The sequence below is a fragment of the Ischnura elegans genome, chromosome 5, assembly GCF_921293095.1.
Source record: "Ischnura elegans chromosome 5, ioIscEleg1.1, whole genome shotgun sequence".
NCBI classification, from domain to species: Eukaryota; Metazoa; Arthropoda; class Insecta; order Odonata; family Coenagrionidae; genus Ischnura; species Ischnura elegans.
In genome coordinates this window covers 84657700-84677481 of record NC_060250.1, presented here as the reverse complement: position 1 = coordinate 84677481, position 19782 = coordinate 84657700, and the positions used below count along the sequence as shown (strand labels likewise).

General features: G+C 40.5%; 1 protein-coding gene across 1 annotated transcript in view; it reads left to right on the top strand.

Annotated features, from left to right (window-relative positions):
* Positions 1–19782, top strand: part of LOC124159150 — a 229009-nt gene that overhangs the window by 61639 nt on the left and 147588 nt on the right. The gene's annotated exons all lie outside the window — the stretch shown is intronic.

Below are 19782 nucleotides of genomic sequence, written 5' to 3'. Positions count from 1 at the left end.
TCGAGTGGCTGCCTCCTGACTCGCGGGTGTGGTTGAGAATCGGGGAAAATGAATAAAATTCCCGCTGGATACTAGTGAGGTTATTTATTGAAAGTAAAATACAAGTCCCCTCTAATTAGTCCAGCTCGTCGAGACGCCGGGAAACCCGGCCCGGCCGTCTACTCTCTCTGGAGAGAACTCGCGACACATCCTCCTCTTGCGTAGATTGTGTCCTAATCGCACCTCCCCCCACTCTCGACTTGCCCCCCAAAAGGCTCTGCTTCTCATACAGCCGTCATGATATTGATAACAGACCACAAGCAGGGCCATGTGGGGGTGCACAACACCTCTCAGAATAAACCAGCCGTGTCAAACTACGCCTAGGGGACTTTACTTTCACTTTCGAGAACTACTGGCCTTCCTCTTCCCCTTCCCTTTTGTCGAAAACATCATAGTTTCATTCTTTCCTATATTATGGCATGTGGAGACGCGATGGCAATCACTTGTCACTCGTCAGTTATAGTCAGTCAGTCAGAGTGGTTCACCATAGTCTCATTGGTAAATTGTCGGGCATTGGTTACTCTACAATGTTATGTAGGAATTCACTGATTGTGCAGTCACAATGTGTTGTCAAATGGAAGTCGAAGCGCAGGCCATACGGCCCATGCTGCCCGTGCCTTCCCGCGCCATCACCAGCGGATTTTCTTCTTCACGAAATATGACTAATATTTTCAATTTTGGCCATTCTAGACGCAAAAATTCATTTCTTGATATTTGCTAATTTTAATTTATTTTGATTTTTTAATATTTGTAATAGAAATAACCTCTCCCGTAAGACTTAAAAAATTGTGTGTGGCTATTCGCTTCCCGACGTCAAGGGCAAGAATCCACGTAAAATACGAACCTCAACTTCGACGTAACTTAAAGAGCCGACATTTGGCATTAGAATCATCGCAGCAGTGAAGGTAAAAGTGGGTCATAAGTCAATGACCAATCGATTAGATAGTGGCCTATTTATACCGCTCTTTTTTTAGCTTTCCGACTGCGGATTGGGTTTTTATGAGATGTAATGTCTTGTATGCTTTGTGGTATAATTTCAGCAACTTTAGCTGATATCGCTCAAGTAATTCACGAATCTACCTACAAACCTCCCATTTTTACTTGTTTCACCGGAAGTGCTGAAAATTTCCGTGTATGTAGAGCTCGTGAGTTATTTTTTCTTTCGGTCAAAATGTTTTTCGTGTTGCAATAGGCTTTCTTCTCTTGGTGCATGGACTCAAATATTAATAGCTGGTTGTGTTAAACTTGGCAGATTTAGGTAACTGTATTTTCTGCTTTTGATCCAATGGCGGTTTCCATAAGATATTTTTTATTCGTACGATTGTGAGACCGAAGTACATTTATTCAGCGAGTGATTAGACAGATAAATGCATCCTGTATCGCATTGGGAAGTGGTCGTTTTTTCTCATCTCATGGTGATTGAATCTGAAGTTTTTTTTTTCAATGACAAGCGAGATTATAGCATTGAAGCCTGCATCCTTCGATTATTATTTAAGAAAGTGTAATACGTTAAGTTTCCTATTGAATTTACCTGGGTGAGCGACTTAAACTCCTCGAGACGAGATGTCACTCTCACCGCATTTAATTGTTGACTTCATGGGAATTCAACTATTTTCTGCCTTCAGTCAAAGGATTGGGACGAAAATCGATGTATTTTGCAAGACCAAATCCTTCAGTTGTGGAAGCCCTCGCTAAATTTTCATAAAATAACACAATCGGCCACACGTAATTCATATGAAGAGATGTTCTGCCGAACAGATAGATATGGGAATTCGCTTTTCCCCCGAACCATAAAGGACTTTAATAAACGATAGTCCTAACTTCGTTATAGCACTTCATTTTTATGTGTGAACGGCTGGTGTCCTAACACCCCCTGCCACATGCCTTTTAGGCGGCTTGCGGGATATAATATAAATTAAGATCATTTTTTCCATTCCCTCCGAGGGACAGCTCCAGCGATGGGTCCAATGATGGTAGAAAAAATGACCGTTTCACACTATAATTTTCCGAGATGGCTATTTTCTCCCTGTGAAGCTTGTTTCGCACGATCATTTTTTCATCACTTTGGAGCGCTCACTCCAGCGTTCACTCTAGTGATCATTCGCAAATGATCGTCGCGCGCGATATTTTTCCCGATAGCTCTAATGATGAGAATTCCCATCACTTTTTTCGTTATTCGACTCGTCGCCGTAACTGTTTCTGAAACCGCATATCAGCCAATCAGAACGCATTGCCGTATAGAGCGATTGCAGTGCAACATTTTACAATCGTGGGAATGACATAGGTATCCATTAATTTAGTGTGGTGATTTTGGCGATTTTTTGGACCACCCGTACACCCTTAAAGAGATATTGTGAGAATTGGCTCGACCCTCCAATCTCTCGCGAGTTTGTTCATAATGCATGTTTTCGGTGTAAATATCTAGGCGTCATTGCGTTGGATTTGTTATCGATTGTTTTATTATTTTTTTTAGATTAGTTGAAACTAGTACCTAAATAAGATTACTAAGACCGTATTTTTACACTGTTTCTTTTGGGAAAATAATTACGTGATTCTTGCCAGGACGCGCCTTTTCCCCAACGTGAGATTGGGTGAGAATCGGCAACCTCCTCCACACCCCGAAACGCCTTATGTTAATGGATGCGCTCCAAACATGTACGGCTAAATAAAGGACCGTGAGCTGATATAATAATCGTGAAACGGATATAAATGACTGTGTGATTGTAGAAATTGATGCCTCGAGCGATCACTTTTCCGGTCCCGAAAAGCGATCGCTCGAGTGAGCTCTAAGGGTGACGAAAAGAATGATAGTATGATTCAGTCTAGGGCACTACATAGAGGAGGCCCAATTCCCTCCCATTGTGGGCTGATTTCTGTTGCCAATTCGGTCGCATTTTAATCGGTTTTCATAAATGTCCACAGCACAGTGCAATGCGATCCACTTTTTTCCAATATTTTTCAGTAAAGTGTTAGTAATCGTGAATAATAGCATTGAAAAGTTTTGAATTTGATGTATCAAATCATTATGTACATAAATTTCAGTTAAAACCTCTAATTACACCTTATTTCCACGTGAAACTCGGATCACCTTGTCCGTCAGCGACGCGAGTGGCGACTTTGTTGAATCCATTCAAATGCGCGTTGGGGGAATGCACAATTAGACGCCGACTTTAGGTTCCTCTTTTGTAATATTCTTGGACTCCGGCTTAACAACTCATCCTTAGACGGTGCTGCCACCATTGGCCTTCGGATACGCGAATAAATGCAGCATCAAGGAAGGCAGTAACCCTCTCCGTCTCTCCCCTTCCCGCTAACCTCTCTCCCTATCGCGTTGCGATAAGTGGGCGTTCATATCGTCGGAGCAATTATGGCGTCTAGAGAACGGATGTCGCTTGTGAAATCGCTTGGAGTGGGGACTTCGAATGGTGGGGAGGAGCTCGTCCAAAGTCCTGTAGGGGAAGGAAAAGGGGTGGGCGAAGGTTTCTGGATATAAAGGCGGTTGACTGAGCAACTTGCGAGCAGTTCTCCACGGGTCGTGGAATGCTAGGTTCTCTCTTACAGCTCCTCAGACCGTGTGAAAACTCTTTTGAGGCTACCTCGGGTTTCCACACTTATCCTAGGGCAGTTACTCGTAGTTCTATTTCCATCTCTGAGGTCGGTAGTCGAATGGAGCGAGCTCGTGGACTTAGGCCAACACGGTGCCTGTTTCTGCCAGTTTTCTCTACCATTTGGTAGTTGTCATTATATGGAGAAGGTATGCGATAACTGAGATCATTTGTGCCACAGTGGGGAGGAAAGGGTTGGGGAAACCTGTGTGTTCAATTTTAGCCTGCTCTTGACTGGTCACGTGGTGGAGACCCCTGCCTCGTGCCTTAGATGCTGGTGGCTCAGGTGCGAATAAGAATTTGACTTGGTAATTTGCCAGAATATCTGAATACCTACGTGTGCCGATATGTTGTGAAACTTCTGCGCCGTTGCATGGAAAAATATGGAACTTTGTTTGCGTGTTTCGAATACGTATCAAATTAATGATTCGAGCTTCGGCGTCTCAAGTTTATTATTTCCCCATCTAATAGCATTGATGAGCGTAAAGTTAGGTTGTGTAGGGAGTGAAATCGGGTTGTCGGAACTTTGGGAAACTATATCAAGGCAGGCTTTTGAAGCCTAGGGGAGATATTCACTCCACGTCTACCCCTGTCCACGACATTTTTTCCACTTGGCGAACAGTCTGGTCTGCAGTTAAGAAGTGTAATGGCGGATGATATTGAACTATAACCTAATTTTATTGTCTAAATTCGTCGAAAAATCATGTGGTTTTTTCGGAAGTAAAGTCTACAGAGGCTAAGCCATGACGACTAGGTTAATTTCAGCAACATTTGATGATTTTAACTTTATTTGTTAGGTAAAAGAAAATAAAAGCTTAATTTATTAAAGTGTTTTACTATACGAGTGAATTGACAACAAATTACCAGTATAGGCTTCCCAGATAGCACCCAAGGAATCCCCTTGAGCGTTTCCTTGCTACCTGCCAGTGTATTGGAGGAGCCTAGTGGCCAGAAAGTATAGTTTAGGCTCATTAATTGTTTACAGGCCTCGAACGTATTTCGTCGATCTTTCTTCGCTCATTCATTCTTCTTCCAGAGACAGTGATATGATGGAGGAGCGAGCTCAAAGTTGTTAGGAAACTTGGCAAGTCAATCTAGACCGGCAAGTCTTAGGTACTGTTTGGTCATTATTGTTATTTTGCCGGAGCACGCGATACCTTGGGTCTATATTGTCAGAGTGGGGGAGAGAGAATCGGATGAAACCCGAAGTCGACTTTATCTAGCTCTTTGAGGCGCACTGAGGATCTCAGTCCCGAAATGCCTATATATTGGTTTCACGACTAAAAATCCAACTCATGATTCGTGGCGTTTCCAAATAATGCCATCCGCCCGATTTAATCCAACTCCCCGTGAAACGCTAGAACCGGGAATGAGATAATTTGCACCGAGGACCACTCATGTTGAAAACATTTTTGTCGTTAATTTCCGTCTTCTTCCTTATTTATTCAAAATATACTCAAGTAGTGACGCAAATCAGTACACCGTTTCGTTGCTTATCGGATGAAATGGGCTAGTCCGAAGTTTTGTGCAACTCTACCGACAACCAGTAGCACTACCCAACACTACGATAACCCATATGTGGGGAGATTGCTTTATTTAAAGACCTAGCGTATGAGATACACATTGTCCTCCTCAGGGTCTCCCTTTTTTATGGAAATCCCAATTGTTTTTTTTTCTTTGGGGGTTGGACTACATTGATAAATTTCAAATTTTGAAATCGGCAATTCGGTGTCAGGTCGTTCCGTTCTCAGATTTTGTGTGAGGGGTAATAATATTCTGGGGACTAGGCTATAGTTAAAACCATATATGTCATTGGATGGGTTGATTTGGGTATTTTGGTACTAAGTATCGGTTTTAGCCTTGCCATCACTGACGGCAGACAAAGGATCTCGGTCCAAGGTCTCTAGGTACTAGTATCTCGAATCTGAATATGAATGAAGTTATTAAATGGTGTCACTTCATCTGTACTTCCTGATTTACCAAATATGTATTCAAATTTCTGGACACTGACGCCGAATCTTGAAGTAATGTGAAACTATCACTGTGCATTTCTCGGAAACGTATTTGAGCCGTAGATTTGACATCCGTCGCTTTCCTTTGACATGTTCTTTAGTACATCAACGTAATACTGTGGTAGGTACTTATTTTTCTACTGTAGTTTGTCAAGGGTTGATTATCTCTACTCTACCAGTTCTACGCTACATGCTAATGCACATATGTAGCAGTGTCCAGCGCTTGTTGATATCCCCAGATCAGCATGAATCAAAAGCCTAGGGATTGCAACAAAAAGACTTATATCGTTGACCTCTGAGTACCACTGAGCATATCATTCTATAATATTTATGAAGAACTCATTTGAGTGACTAAATATCTCAGGAAATACTAGGGGAGAGCTATGGAATCGGGTCCCTGTGGCAAGCCGCGGGGATTGACCTCTTTAGTCCTGGAACCAAGTCAAACGACTTTGTCGCACATGCACCTGGAGTGTGGATTGGACAGAGGGATGGTAAACCGAAGGAGGCGCCGCCGCGATAAGCCAGGGGAGGAAATCACCAGCCCTTGTGGGCAAGAAGTTACTAAGTTGCAAATCTGGATTAATCATTCGGTCGGAAATATTGGGTTACTATGCCTAGCCAAAGTAGAACGATCGGTGTGGAGGAATATTTGCTGTAATTGGTATCTTTCATGAGCTGGCAGGAATCAACGTCGTGCTCTCATTTTTCTCGTGGCCTGCTCGATTGCTTCAGTATATTCGTAGTCCTTGGATGGAGAAGGAAATAGTCGCCCTCACGGTATCGTTTCCGTTGTACTTCGATGCTTCTGAGGTAAGGGGCTCATTGTAAGGGTAAATGCGCACTATTGCGGCGAAACCGTCGACTGGTCTGGCCCATCACGACCAGAACCTCGACCAAGACAGTATAAATGTCGAGAAAAACAATAGTCAGAAACGTAATTTCTTCCCATTTCTGCCTCTTTATTATTTTATTGGCGTAATCATTTGACGACAAATCCGAAAAACAAGGTCTTTTCTTTTACCTCCTATATCAAACGTTCTGTATCAAACACTGGTTCTGCTGTCATCTTACATTATTGTCTACTAAACTTGTTCACCAACCCACAAACGACTCAATCGCGCTGCACAATCTCCCCCAGCAACTCGTGGTCGCAGACTGGCCGTAGGATTGCGCGTTGTCCCATAAAAGGTGGTGGGAACCCCAAGCGGGTCTGGCGCTTGGTCATACGCTCTGTGTGACCAGAGCGTATGGTTGTGGTCGTGCGTCTTTCGTGTCTTAGTCTGACTAGTGCGCGTTGCTCCCCGTCACTCCATGTTGTCCCGGCTGCACGTACCTGGTCATGGTCTTGGTCTTGTCCGTGCTAGTGCTCGTTTACCCTAAGCCTAAACCTGGTCGTGAGAAAGCGGATATAGGCCATATTTTCCATGAAGGTATGGAGGTGTTGAGGATATCGTAGTTTCGATTTTAGCCATAGGCATAGAATTTTTTTTTGGGACTTCAGAATACTCCGGGATAGGCGGTCGGGTTTGCTAAAGTGAAGCAGATGTTTGCTGGAAAAGTAGTGGCTTTGTTGAAAACCTATAATTCGCCGTGCCCGCTCTTCAATTAGTATGTGGACTTAGCAAGGGAAGACTAAGGTGGCCATGTTCAGTATTACGATTTCGTGATCAGTCTTCAATGCCTGTCGTTGAAATCTGCCACCCAGGTTCTGCCAATCCTTCTTTAATCCTTCTAGTTACAGTCCGTGTACCTTTGGTAATTTTTTTTCGGTTTTATCTTTCTCTTGACGGGAGGTGCAATGTAAACCACTGTTCTTCGTCCCATCCGACAGGAAAAGGGCTGTCCTTGAAGTGCCTTCCTCACAGACAGGATTATAGGATCTTGATGAAATGCCTGCACCTTGTATAGATTGGGACGGCTATATTTTTGGAATGAAAGGCCTAGAATCCCGGTAACCGTGTGCGCTGTCTTCTCTTTAATGGCTTTGGGCTTTTTTTTAAATGCCCAGAATCATCCTTTTATTAAACTCTCAGCATGAAAGCCATCGTGTATATTCAAAGAGGACTCATACGTCCGTTGATGAAGGTCCAACATTGTGTTATATAGCGTTAACTTGTTATAAAAAGCTTGCTTGATCGAGGACCGTTCAAGTGCTGAAAGTGACTTTAGCGCCGAAGGCCGGCCCCTCGTGTTTTGCGTGGGTCGATGAATTTCCATTTACGATTTAAGGCAGTCGCAAGTAAGTGTTTTTCATCAATGACGTACGAAATCGCTTTGAAAAGGCTAGCGGACAGGAGAAGGACAGGAGAGCTGGGTCACACCAATGTTAGGATTGTTGACTTATGATGATGATGTATGACGAATGAGTAAATCTGGTAGTTAAGAAAGTCAGTGGGGGAATGAGTAATTGAAATCGGCGGAAATTAAAAAATGCTATTGAAACGACCGGCCATGAAAATATTAGTTCAATAATTGTTACTTTACAGGATTCTCATTATTTACAAATCTTTGACTATTATGAGGCAAGGAAATTTTTCTGTTGTGGCATTTACGCGCTTAGAATATTTGGCATGCTAAACTCGTCCCCCATGTGCAGCCATACTTAAGTTAGTGGCAATGAGTGTGAGAGAGGCGCATTCTTCTACGTTCTAAAAAGAGGCCACCAATGATTAGTAACTTTCCTTGCTCTATGGCGAGATGAAATGCAACTATGGATTGCCGTAAATCTGCCATCTATGCATGCGTCAGACGCCTCACCTAATTGCGGAATCAACGTGTTATATAGTGCTCATATATGAACGAATGCGTCTTGACTTTCTCAGTATATCTTTCGTGGGTCTTAAATGCGGCGAAGATCAGAAATCCAAGTAAAAGGTCTGCATAATATGAGGGCAGTTCGTCCTTCGCGTAAAATTAGGATTGGAATCTCTACGGGATGGTGATGGTCTTTACTATAAATTCAACGATAGGTATCACCGTCGTCCAATTGTTTAAGTACATATATGCAGTCCTATGGGTCCTAAAGCCTCTTTTTTATGACTACTTACCCGAAATTTATGAGACTGGTGTTACTGCTCGACGTAATCTAACTGCAGACGAACACATTTTTCACCATGCGAATCCAGGTTTGGAACTGGGGTGGAGGTTATGGGATTCTCCTCTCCTTTATGCATTCGACATCTGAACTAAATTACCGTTTTATCTAGGGTAAATGGGATACCCAAGAAAGGGGCTATAGCTCCCTCTCGCTCCTCAATGGATCCGCCACTGATTTTTCACAACGTCGTCGCCATGATTCCGTGGGCGCGGCGTAAGCTTATTTGGGCATCTTTTTTTTACCACTGGATAATCGCAGAACTAATGGCAGCACGTGGTGAATGTGCGACCTCTGAGAGAGTCTTCCATTATTTGAATCAGCCAAAAGTTACTAGGAACCAGGTCATCTGAGTCAGGAGCATGAGAAATCACTTCAAAGTTGTTTTCATGGAAAAACTCGTGCATATGTTTAGCTCGATGTGTGGGTAACTTTGCAAATACGTTACATCTCTGAAAAATAAATTTTAAAATTTTTATTAAAAAAATTAAAATTAAAAAAAATGTAAAATGCGCTTTTTCCGAATGCAGTATAAAATGCTCTGCAGAGTAAAAAGTAAGCTTTTCATCACTCGATAAAGCTTGGGATCTAGCGAAATATGTAAATAAGTCCAGTCAAATAAGTTAGTAGTAAAATAAAGGTATTCCTTACCCAAAGATCAGGCTGTTCTACACTCAGGATTGCTCTCTTCGTACTAAATAATCATCAAGCCTCTTTTAGGTTGCTTTGAGTATGAAAATGAATCGCTAATAGTAATGCTCACCATGAAAAAAGTATATTTAGCGTAGCATTAAAACCCGGGTCTCCATTTGGTGTCAATGGCGTTTCACCTCGGCGCGTGTGTGCTTACAAAGATACTCTTTACATGCATTTATTTGGTAAAGTAGCCTTTATAATATATTGAAGAGCGCATTAACGGAAAATCTTCGGAACGAGAATAAAAACACGAAAAGTAAAAAAAACAAAATTACGTACTTTAGTCCAAGCAAAAACTTAATTCACAAATTTTTAAGAGAAATGAATCTTGTAGTTTTTCCAATATCGTAGATTCTCCGTTTACCTCTGTAACTGCTTTTTTTGTTCCAGAAGTAAATTCTGACTATATTTGGGTTACGATTTCTTTTCGAGGCAAATAATTCTTCAGGCGCGTTAGGTAGCATTATTAAAATTATAAAATACATGGGTAGAAAATCGTCACGCTTCCCCTTCCGTCACGCTCGTAACGGAAATGTCTCAGGTTCGATCCCTTTAATTAAGTTCTCGTCCCCTCTCTAGGCTCCACCCATAAACGTTGTTTGAATCCGATGATAAAATTTAAAAGTCAGAGCGATCACTAATTTCGCGATAGATGACCGCGTCGTCAGCAAATAAACGTATTTTACCCCTTATTCAAGAGAATAGGTCCTTATGTATGTACCTATATCATGAATTAAACGGCACCCAATAAGCTTCCCTGAGGGACTCCTGATGTCACTTTCCACCAAGAACTACTTTTTGCTTACGATCACTCTTCGGGCATATGATATACATAATTAAATGTATTCTGTAATTACTAAATAAATAATTCAGTATATATGTACCGTAAGCACTTAATAAACTGTAAACATATTCATAAGTGGCGTATCCAGTTAACTACTGTTTTCTTTAGCCCGCATGGCTGTAATTTGTATAAAAGTTTTTTGTAAGGTACTGTGTCGAAAGCTTTCTGTAAACCTTGACATTTTTAAATGATAGATGTAATGAACTAGGTAGACTAACTAGAACTAAAAATTCCAAAATAATAAATACACGAAAATCGGAAAAAAGTGAAAATTTATTTTGTGTTAAGAAATGGCGTACAAAAGCTTAAATGGTGAAAACAGAGGGAACAAGTAGACTTTGTTTGGGGTCAAAATAGCTTCTAAGCACGCTCTAAGAAGATTTGTTGAAAATCGTTTGATTTGACGGAGTGTAACGAAAAAAATAAGAAAACCATAAATATCAGAGAAATGAGGTTTATTGAAGGTAACACCGTCAACAACTCAGTCAGTTTCACGCTCGTGTTCTCTGTATTTCTCGTGTAGAAGATTTGACCTCAATGTAATAGTATGACCTTGTGATTAGATAACACTGGAGGACATGAAAATCGGCCCTGATACCATTCCTGCTTATTATCTTGTAAAATGACCTCCAGAATCCGAATATGACCTCCGTTTTTCCTATCTCCCACCATTTTCGGGGGAGCCCCCCCTCCATTCTTTTTTATCACTTTTGGATAATTTTGCGGGATGAAAAGGATTATCGCCGCATTTACATTGCTTCTAAGGGTTAAGAGGGTTGAAAATTTTTAAAGCATGAACATTTATGGTAAGGAGGTAGATTTAGGGGGCACCAGCCCCCGAAAATTGTATAAAAAAGCATTAAAAGTTATCGATATTGCAATTTTTCGCGTGTGGTTTAAATTTGACAGCTTCCATTTTACCTCATCCTTCCTCGTGCGAGGAAAATATATATCAACAAGAAATAGCGGTAATAATACGATATTTTGCATCATAATGTGACAACAATAATTAAAATAGGTAGCAATAGTGCGGAAGATTCGCTTTACTATGCTGGCTCTCGCAATTACTTGCCTGCTCAGGTTTGGACATATATGGTAATTTAATAATGGCTGCCAATTTGGCAATCAGGACAAAAATTGGACTCCACAAGGGTTTACTGCACTACTCGTCACAGTAGTTCTACCGAATGGCTCAAAGGTACTACGCGTAAATAAATACCATTTGCTGTAACCATGGTTTGGCTTGATTCTCGCTGTCTTCTCACAGATTGTTACTTTTGTATTACTTTTACCGTCGGGTTCTCCTGAAAAAGTAAGCATATAATTAAGTTTTCCTAATATCCCTTCAGCAATAAGATCAGTTCCTCGTAACCTCAACATCTTGGAACTCGACTTTAGCAGTGGAGTCTATTAGAGAGAGGTGTAAGAATCTCCTCTTATAGTACCAGCCAGTTAGCACTGAAATTAATACTTTTTACAGAAAACGAAGGCTTGGTGTTTTTCCGTAATTCAAATGCATTTTTAATACAACTGATGATGTCATGTAACCCAAAAAAAGTGGAGACAGTTTATAGATTCGCAGATGACAAGCTTTAAATTGGTCCTGTTGGCCAATGGGAATGAGTTACCTTCAGTCCCGGTGGTATACTCTGTTGATATGAGGGTGACGTACGGAAATATCAGCCAAATCCTTGAAAAATCAATTATCATGATTATAATTGGAAAGTTTGCTCTCACCTGAAAGTTGTCGCTCTACTAACGCGACTACATCCAGGCTTCACAAAATACTGCTGCTTCCTTTTGGAATGGAGCAGCCGAGCCCGATAAAAACATTACATGATACGAAATTGGCCTCATCAAGAGGACTCCTGGTTATAAAAATGTCGATCAAGATCGTGAGGGTCTCAAGATCCTCCTCTCTTATTGATTCGAAATAAAATATTTATTTAACACCATTGCACATCAAACTCGGACCGGTGAAACAGTTTGTGAGAGCTTTAGACAAGACAGGGGATGCATTTCAAATTAAAAAATTCATTTCCCTCGACTTAGTGAGGCTATGTTCAAGGAAGGAGTATTCGTGGGTCCCCACGTTAGAAAACTTTTCTAAGATTAGACGATTATGAAACACCTGAATGATGATAAACACCTGAAGAAAAACGAGCTTGGCCTGGATTCCGAAACGTGTGCGAGAACATTTTGGGTGACAACAAAAAATTGGTTGATTATTTCGCTCATATCGAGGAGTTTCTGTCAGCGTACAAGGCCCTGGGGTATAACATTTCGCTAAAATTGCATTTCCTTCATTCACCCCTGGACGTTTTCCCAAAAAATTAAGGAGCAGTTGCTGACGAACATGGGGAGCGGTTGCGTCAAAGCATTAGCAAATTTGAGGGAAGATTTTCAGAGATGTGGAATGCGGACGTGTTGGCTGAGTACTGCTGGTTTTCGGCCCGATAAACTTCTATCTCAGTGTATAAATGGAAACCAAATGCCAACTGAAAGTACTCATCTTATCTATCGTTCTTTGCATATGATTTTACCCTTTATTGATGAGTGCGAGGTGTTGAGAGCGCCAGCATGGTAGCGTATCTTCTGAAGTGTTGCTACATATTTTAATTATTGTTGCTACATATTTTAATTATCGTTGCTATACATTGTTCCTAAACAATTTTATTATTGCTGCTATACGTTGCTGATACATATTGCCATCATTCACCCATGGACTTTTTCCCAAAAAATTGAGGAGCAGTTTCAGATGAACATGGGGAGCGGCTGTATCAAAACATAGCAAATTTGAGAGAAGATTTTCAGGGAATTGGAATGCGGGAATGTTGGCTGAGTACTGCTGTGGTTTTCGGCACGATAAACTTCTATCTCAGGGTATAAATGGAAACCAAATGGAAGGGATATATAGGAGAAGGAAAGATGGAAAAATGCTGAAATATGAGGAAAATAATAGAACTAAATGCGAAGAAATGAAAAATTGATAATTTGCAAACCGTTTGTTTACAATTTACGTAGACTAAATCTACCTCCTTAGCATAGAACTGTTCACCCCTCTAAACCTTTAAAAGAAATGTAAATGCTAAAATAATCCTTTTCGTCCCTCCAAATTATCGAAAATGATTTTAAAAATGGAGGGTGTATCCCCCGAAAAAGAGGTCATTTTATATAAGAATCAGCATGAATGGTATCGGGGCTCGAAAAAAATATTTTTTTTGCCGTCCTGTGTAATCTGGACATTTAAAACTACGTCATATGAGAAGAACTGCTCGATGCTTTCTGTTGAGCATAATATACGATTATGGGCGAAGTTCATTCATGGGAATTTTCATGTTTACCCCAAGAAACTAATGCGAAGAAGTTAGATATATAGTATCTAATCTGAATTCTGCTGTGCTAATCATATTCTCATTGAAATAATTGGTAAGTCGCGAGGTATTTCTCTTGTACATCTACCACCCTGCTTTATCGTTTTTCGCTGTCATCGCCACTCGGATTGGAAAGATAAAGTTGTCGTCCGACATCTTTTCGCAGAATTTTGATTTTTACTTGAGCCAAATAAAATTCATTAGTTTCTGGCCATAAGTATGGGAAATGACTCTGTTTCCAAAATATCTACGTTCCGGAACCCTCTATGGCGCTATACGCTGGCAGGGTTCCCACTCAACCGTGAAAACCTTAAAACCGTGAATAAGCCGTGAATTTCGTCTACCGTGAAAAAAAACCTGGAAATAGCCGTGAAATTCGTCGTAAAACCTTAAAAACCTCTCAAACTTGATTTTTGATCTACGATTGACGGGTCAAAAGAAAAATAGGTCAGTCGCTCGCAGATACTGTCCACGCATATATCTGCACACGTATATTCGAAGCGCAAATATTGGTCCGTGTGTCATGACGACACTCAGACCTTAAGGCTGTGATCGGACGACCTTAAACCAAAGTGATTATTAACCCTGGCGAGAAAACAGACACATCTTCACTTCTCTATCACCCTTAATTTTCGCACTCACAACCTTTACTTAGCCGGCCCTAAATTTTGCTAACAATAGGCGACGTCATAAGAGCCCTTTCATTGCTGCGTTTTGCATTGCCGGCGTTTATCGCGTTTGCTATATTTTTAGTTAACGCGCTGTCAGTGATTTTTATGTGATCAATACTTCTTCCTAATGGCTTATTAACAGACCGCGAATTTGACGCAATTTAGGCCGTGAAAACCTGGAAAAAACGGTGAATTTTATAATTTAGTTAGAGTGGGAACCCTGGCTGGGAAATCAACCTAGTATGTTGCATCTTAATAAATATAGGTAGAGGGGATGGTCCTTGCATGGTTTTACTTTAGGTCTTGTAGTTCACTGTTCCTCTGCGGTGTGGGAATTCCATGAGACACTCAGGTCTGAAATATGCACCATTTTTCTTGAAAGACATCTGGTAGACTATATGGAGGAGGCTTCTTTCCATTCCGTAGAAAGTTGATTTCTGTTACCCATGTCGCATCCCGACGCCTTCGTCGGGACTGGGCAGGGCAGTATTTCAGCTATTAGTATTTTAAAATATGTATTTGAAATATATTTGTGTTCGGTATTTCAAATACTCGACTTAAGTAAATGTATTTTGTGTTTTAATACATATTTTTGGTATTTTCCCAACCTATAAAAATATATAAAAAATACGTTTGAAGTAGCTCTAACTACACTTCTGTAATATTATGTTTCAGATATTATTTCGTTTTCGTTGGAATCGTTTTCTTCATGTTTGGAACGAACCATAAAGTGCCAGGTTTCTATTTTTAAAAGATTTCTTAGTTTTCATACAAATGTATTTTGTATTTGAACAGGTATCTAAAATATTATTTTGTAGTTTTCAAATATCTAAGTCAAAGGTATGATATATTTTGCATTTCAAATACATTTGGAGTGGTATTTTGTATTTTAAATACTCCTCGGCCTGTAGTTGGCCCAGCCCTGGTCGGGACGTATAGACAATAGCCAGAACAGGAGTAGTGTGGCTGCCTCATGACTCGCGGGGGTGATGGATAATCGGGGAAAATGACAATTTCCGTTGGGTAAAGAAACTATTTATTGTCGGGAATGAAAAACGAGTAGGGGAGGGTATTTTACCTCGGAACACGTTTTCAATTTATTTATGTGAAACAAAATGTATTCACTAGAGTTTCAGCCTAATAGTAACAATTCAATCCATCAGGATTAATTAACATAATTTTTCGGTTTTAGACTTGTGCATTCACTATTAATGGATCTATTTGAAACTTCTAAAAGTGTTTATAATTGTTCCTAGGCACATCACGTTCATATACGTAGGAACATTACCTATTGTACCAAGGAACACAAGTTAGATTGGATAGAACGGTCATTAAAAACGTGAAAAATGCAAATATATATGATTTTCTATTGAATTTGAAAGTGCATTAAAGTGTTACATAAAGAAAATTAATGTAGCGTAGGTAAAAATTCAATTTTAAAACACAACTCCTTTCAAGTAAAAATAAACCTAAGTTAAACCCTCCTAAATTAAGAGCAATCTATATGGTTCAATTATGTAATGAATTTAACACAAAAAAGCAAATTATAGAATATTGGCCCATAAATTACGGCCTACTTCAAAAATCACAAACATAGAAACATGTTCCTAAGTATATAATGGGTTAGTTAGTGTTCCTTGATACAACAGGTAGACATTTTTAATGTCGGCCGATTTGTCTGGTTTATATTGCGTGTAAAATACCTTGTAAGTAGTTAATATTAATCACCATTATATGTCGATTTCACCTATGCTACGAAAACCACTGTTGGAGTGATCGATTTTTGATGAAAGAATTCAAGATATATCTAAAAATATTTACTTTCCAGCGACAAAAACTTCAAACTAGCGCCTTCTTTGCAAGCATAACCCTACTGGACTCAAATTCTCACGTGCTACACTCTAGCGCATCCTTCACATACACACATGGCTTACTCTGAAGCCGCTAGATCGCAGAACTTGCCGGAAGTTTCAAATGTTCCTAGGTACACTACGTCCTAGGTACACCACCCTCCCCTACCCTCTAACTAAATATTACACCCAACTCGTTTCGACGCCGTAACACGAGGCGCGACTACGCGGCCTCCTCTTTCTTTAGGCAATGCCCCCCTACACTCTTCTCTCTCGTCCTTAGGTGTCTGCGATCGAGGGGCACCACCACTCCCTACTGCGTTGCTCGAAAGTTCTGGAAACCATGCAGTAATCATGATACCAGGGCAATGGTCGCTGTGGCATGATAGCTTCGGTCTCAGTTTAGTCGTTTCTAAAAAATATCAGCAGCGAGTCCATGAATACAAGGCTATCCACTTTCTCCATTTTTTGCAGTATATTGTTTGCAATTGCGCAGTGGAGTGATGTTGAAATGTTATGCCTGGTTCAGATTACAATTGTTCCAGCGATCATCCTAACGATAGTTGACGCTACCAGTGGTGTGAACGCATGTCCGGGCAGTAGTACACGTAGTTCCGAACGTTGCCACTTTAGGATGGATTGGCGCTGCTAAACCGGAAGAGGGAGTGACTAGAGAAAGAAGAAAAGTTTGTGAAGCTTCCCTCGCTCCATTTTTTTCATGGAGTTGTCCCACCAAGGAAGAGCATGGGCGGAAGAAGAGGTACACGTTGATAACAGTAATATCCTAACCATAGAGGTTACTGGATGGGGCGCGCCCTATCCTCTCCAATAGCGGGAAGTGAAGCCAAGGGGGCGTGGCCTAATTGCGCATTTAGCCATGATGCCAGGCCCCGCTATAACACCGAGACTTACGAGGCAACGACCAATTTTTGCTCTTAACTCATTAAATAATGCCTTTGGGCATTTTTCGCGAAAGGTACGATGAAAATAAATGGTAATACATGCCCAAAGAATAAATTTATGCCGGATCAGACCCCTTGTGACCTGCAGGAAGACAGTAATCAACAGACAATGAGGTGTTAAGTCAAACATAATTGACTCAATGTTACTCGCAAAACATAGATGGCAATTCGAAAATTGCATTAATTTTATCTTTATGCATCTTAATCCGGAAATTAAGGATCGCTTGAGTATGTTGCTATGCAACCGTCGTTTCTTCTACGAACATAGTAGTCACCATTGAACTCGTCATGACCTGCTCCTGTACGATACGAATATTCTCATCTACATCTACATAATACCCTGCGAGCCACCTTTAGGGTGTTTGGCAGGGGGTGATCAATCACCAGCATGCATTTGGACTCCCACTTGCACACCAAACCGTCCAAAAAACGTCCCGTATACTAACAAACTATACTACTATATGCTGTTAGAAATAATAATTGAATTAAGAAACATGCATTAATTTTTACATATGTTAGTAGGCTACACTACAAGTCATGCAATCTATTTACGAGTTCTATTGCTGCCGTTATAATCTCTTATTGATCGTGGAAAAAATGACATTCGGAATCTGTCTGTTCTACAATATATCTCTCTTATTTTATTTATATGATCTGATCTTCCGTAGTATGTTGGCGTCCGTAAGATATGGTTAACTTCGTCAGAAAAGACACTGCTCTTGAATTTATCTAAAAGGTTTAGTCTTTTTTTCAATCTACATTCCGACAGAGATTTCCATCCGAGTTCATCTAAGAGGTCAGTTACACTAACAAGACTATCGTAACGACCTTTCACATACCTGGCAGCTCTTCTTTGCACGCGTTCTAACTCTGTTATTAAGCCTTTTTCATCAGGGTCCCAAACACTGGCATCGTATTTCAAATGTGGTCTAACGAGGGAAAAGTAGCTAATTTCTCTCGCTTTGTCGTCGCACTTTCCTAATATTCTTTTAACAAAACCCATTTTACGATTAGCTTGACCGGTTATTTCTCGAATATGTTTATTCCACGATAGATCATTATTGAGTCTAACTCCTAGATATTTAACGGATTCAACAGTCTCTAATTGGGTACCCCGAATTATATAGCTGCGTTGTAGGGAGTTATTCTTCTTCCAGAAATAGGGTAGTTTCCTTCATCAAAGAAAACGAAAGGCATTGATTGCGATTCGTTACCCACCAATAGTGTATTCATAATACACAAATTATTTGGTTTTTGAAATACCGGTTTAGACGAATGGCAAGGGTCAAATTTTATCCTCATTTGAAAAAAGCCAGATTGGCGCCCATGCGATTCCACTCCACGTAACGTCACAGGGACCTAGTTTCTACACGAGAGGATAGGAGTTACACATCGTCTGAGATTACCAATGCATGCATGAGGCACAGAGCTCAGGGAAACATGTCTTAATAATCACCTATTAAAATTGGCTAAGGTCGGAAAGTTTTCTTCGTTTGATAAGGTATTAATAAACCTTTTTTAAGCCAAGCGCTACCAGGCAGCAAGGTACTCAGCTACCCGCTAGCATCCTGCGTCCTATCTGCGCTCAGAGCCTCGATCAAGGTCACCTCACAAGGCTGGAGGGGGAACCAGAAATGCGTCGCACGGACTTTTTCCCATCATTCTTACTTAGCCGTCGCGTTTTCGCGCGCTTGAAATTTTTCACTTTTCATTTAATCGCGAAAAATAGATATCGTCATTTAAAAATCTAAAAGCTTGAAATACGTACTCCAGGAGTAATAATCTTTCGATTTAGGCAAAAAAAAATAATAGGAAACCACCCTATTCATTACGACGCATTTTTTTCAAATTTAATTCTAACTGCAAAGCATCGCACCAAGCTTGGATAGCAGCAAGGTCATTCGTTAGTTCATCTATATCTTTGCTGGAACGGATTTCTCTGTAAACTATAGCGTCGTCAGCAAATAATCGTACTTTACTGTGTACTACTTCGCCAATGTCGTTTATATAAAGAAGGAATAGGAGTGGGCCTATGACACTACCCTGAGGAACGCCAGAAGTGACTCTAACCTCATTGGAGACTGCACCGTCTAATACTACTCTTTGGACGCGGTCGCTCAAAAATTCTCTTATCCAGGAAATGACATCTTCTTCTAGACCGTAAGATTTCAGTTTTATTATTAACTTTCCGTGGGGTACTTTATCAAATGCCTTTTTGAAATCAAGAAAAATCGCGTCTACTGGAATGTTTTCTTCCCCGTAGACTAAAATATCGTGAATATTGACCAAACCCGAAGTTAAAATAATTTTTACGGCATTACGCAGAAATAACTCAACACTTTGTTTCATATAATTCCATTTTCACTGTCAAAGCCCCCGAAAAAGAGCGGTGCTACCTCTCGTAATGCAAGTTAGTGTACTACGAGTGCGTATGTCGTTGAGCATGCTCAACTACGGACGAAAAATTACCAAATCTCTACGTTTTCCTTATAAATTATTTTATTTATACTACCCAAGCCGCTGAAAAATATCCATACTACATCAAGTAATTCCCTTTGCACGCGAGTGAACTCGTCTAGCGTGCCTCTAACCTGACGAATAGGTCGAAACATTATGATTGTCAAAGAAAAAC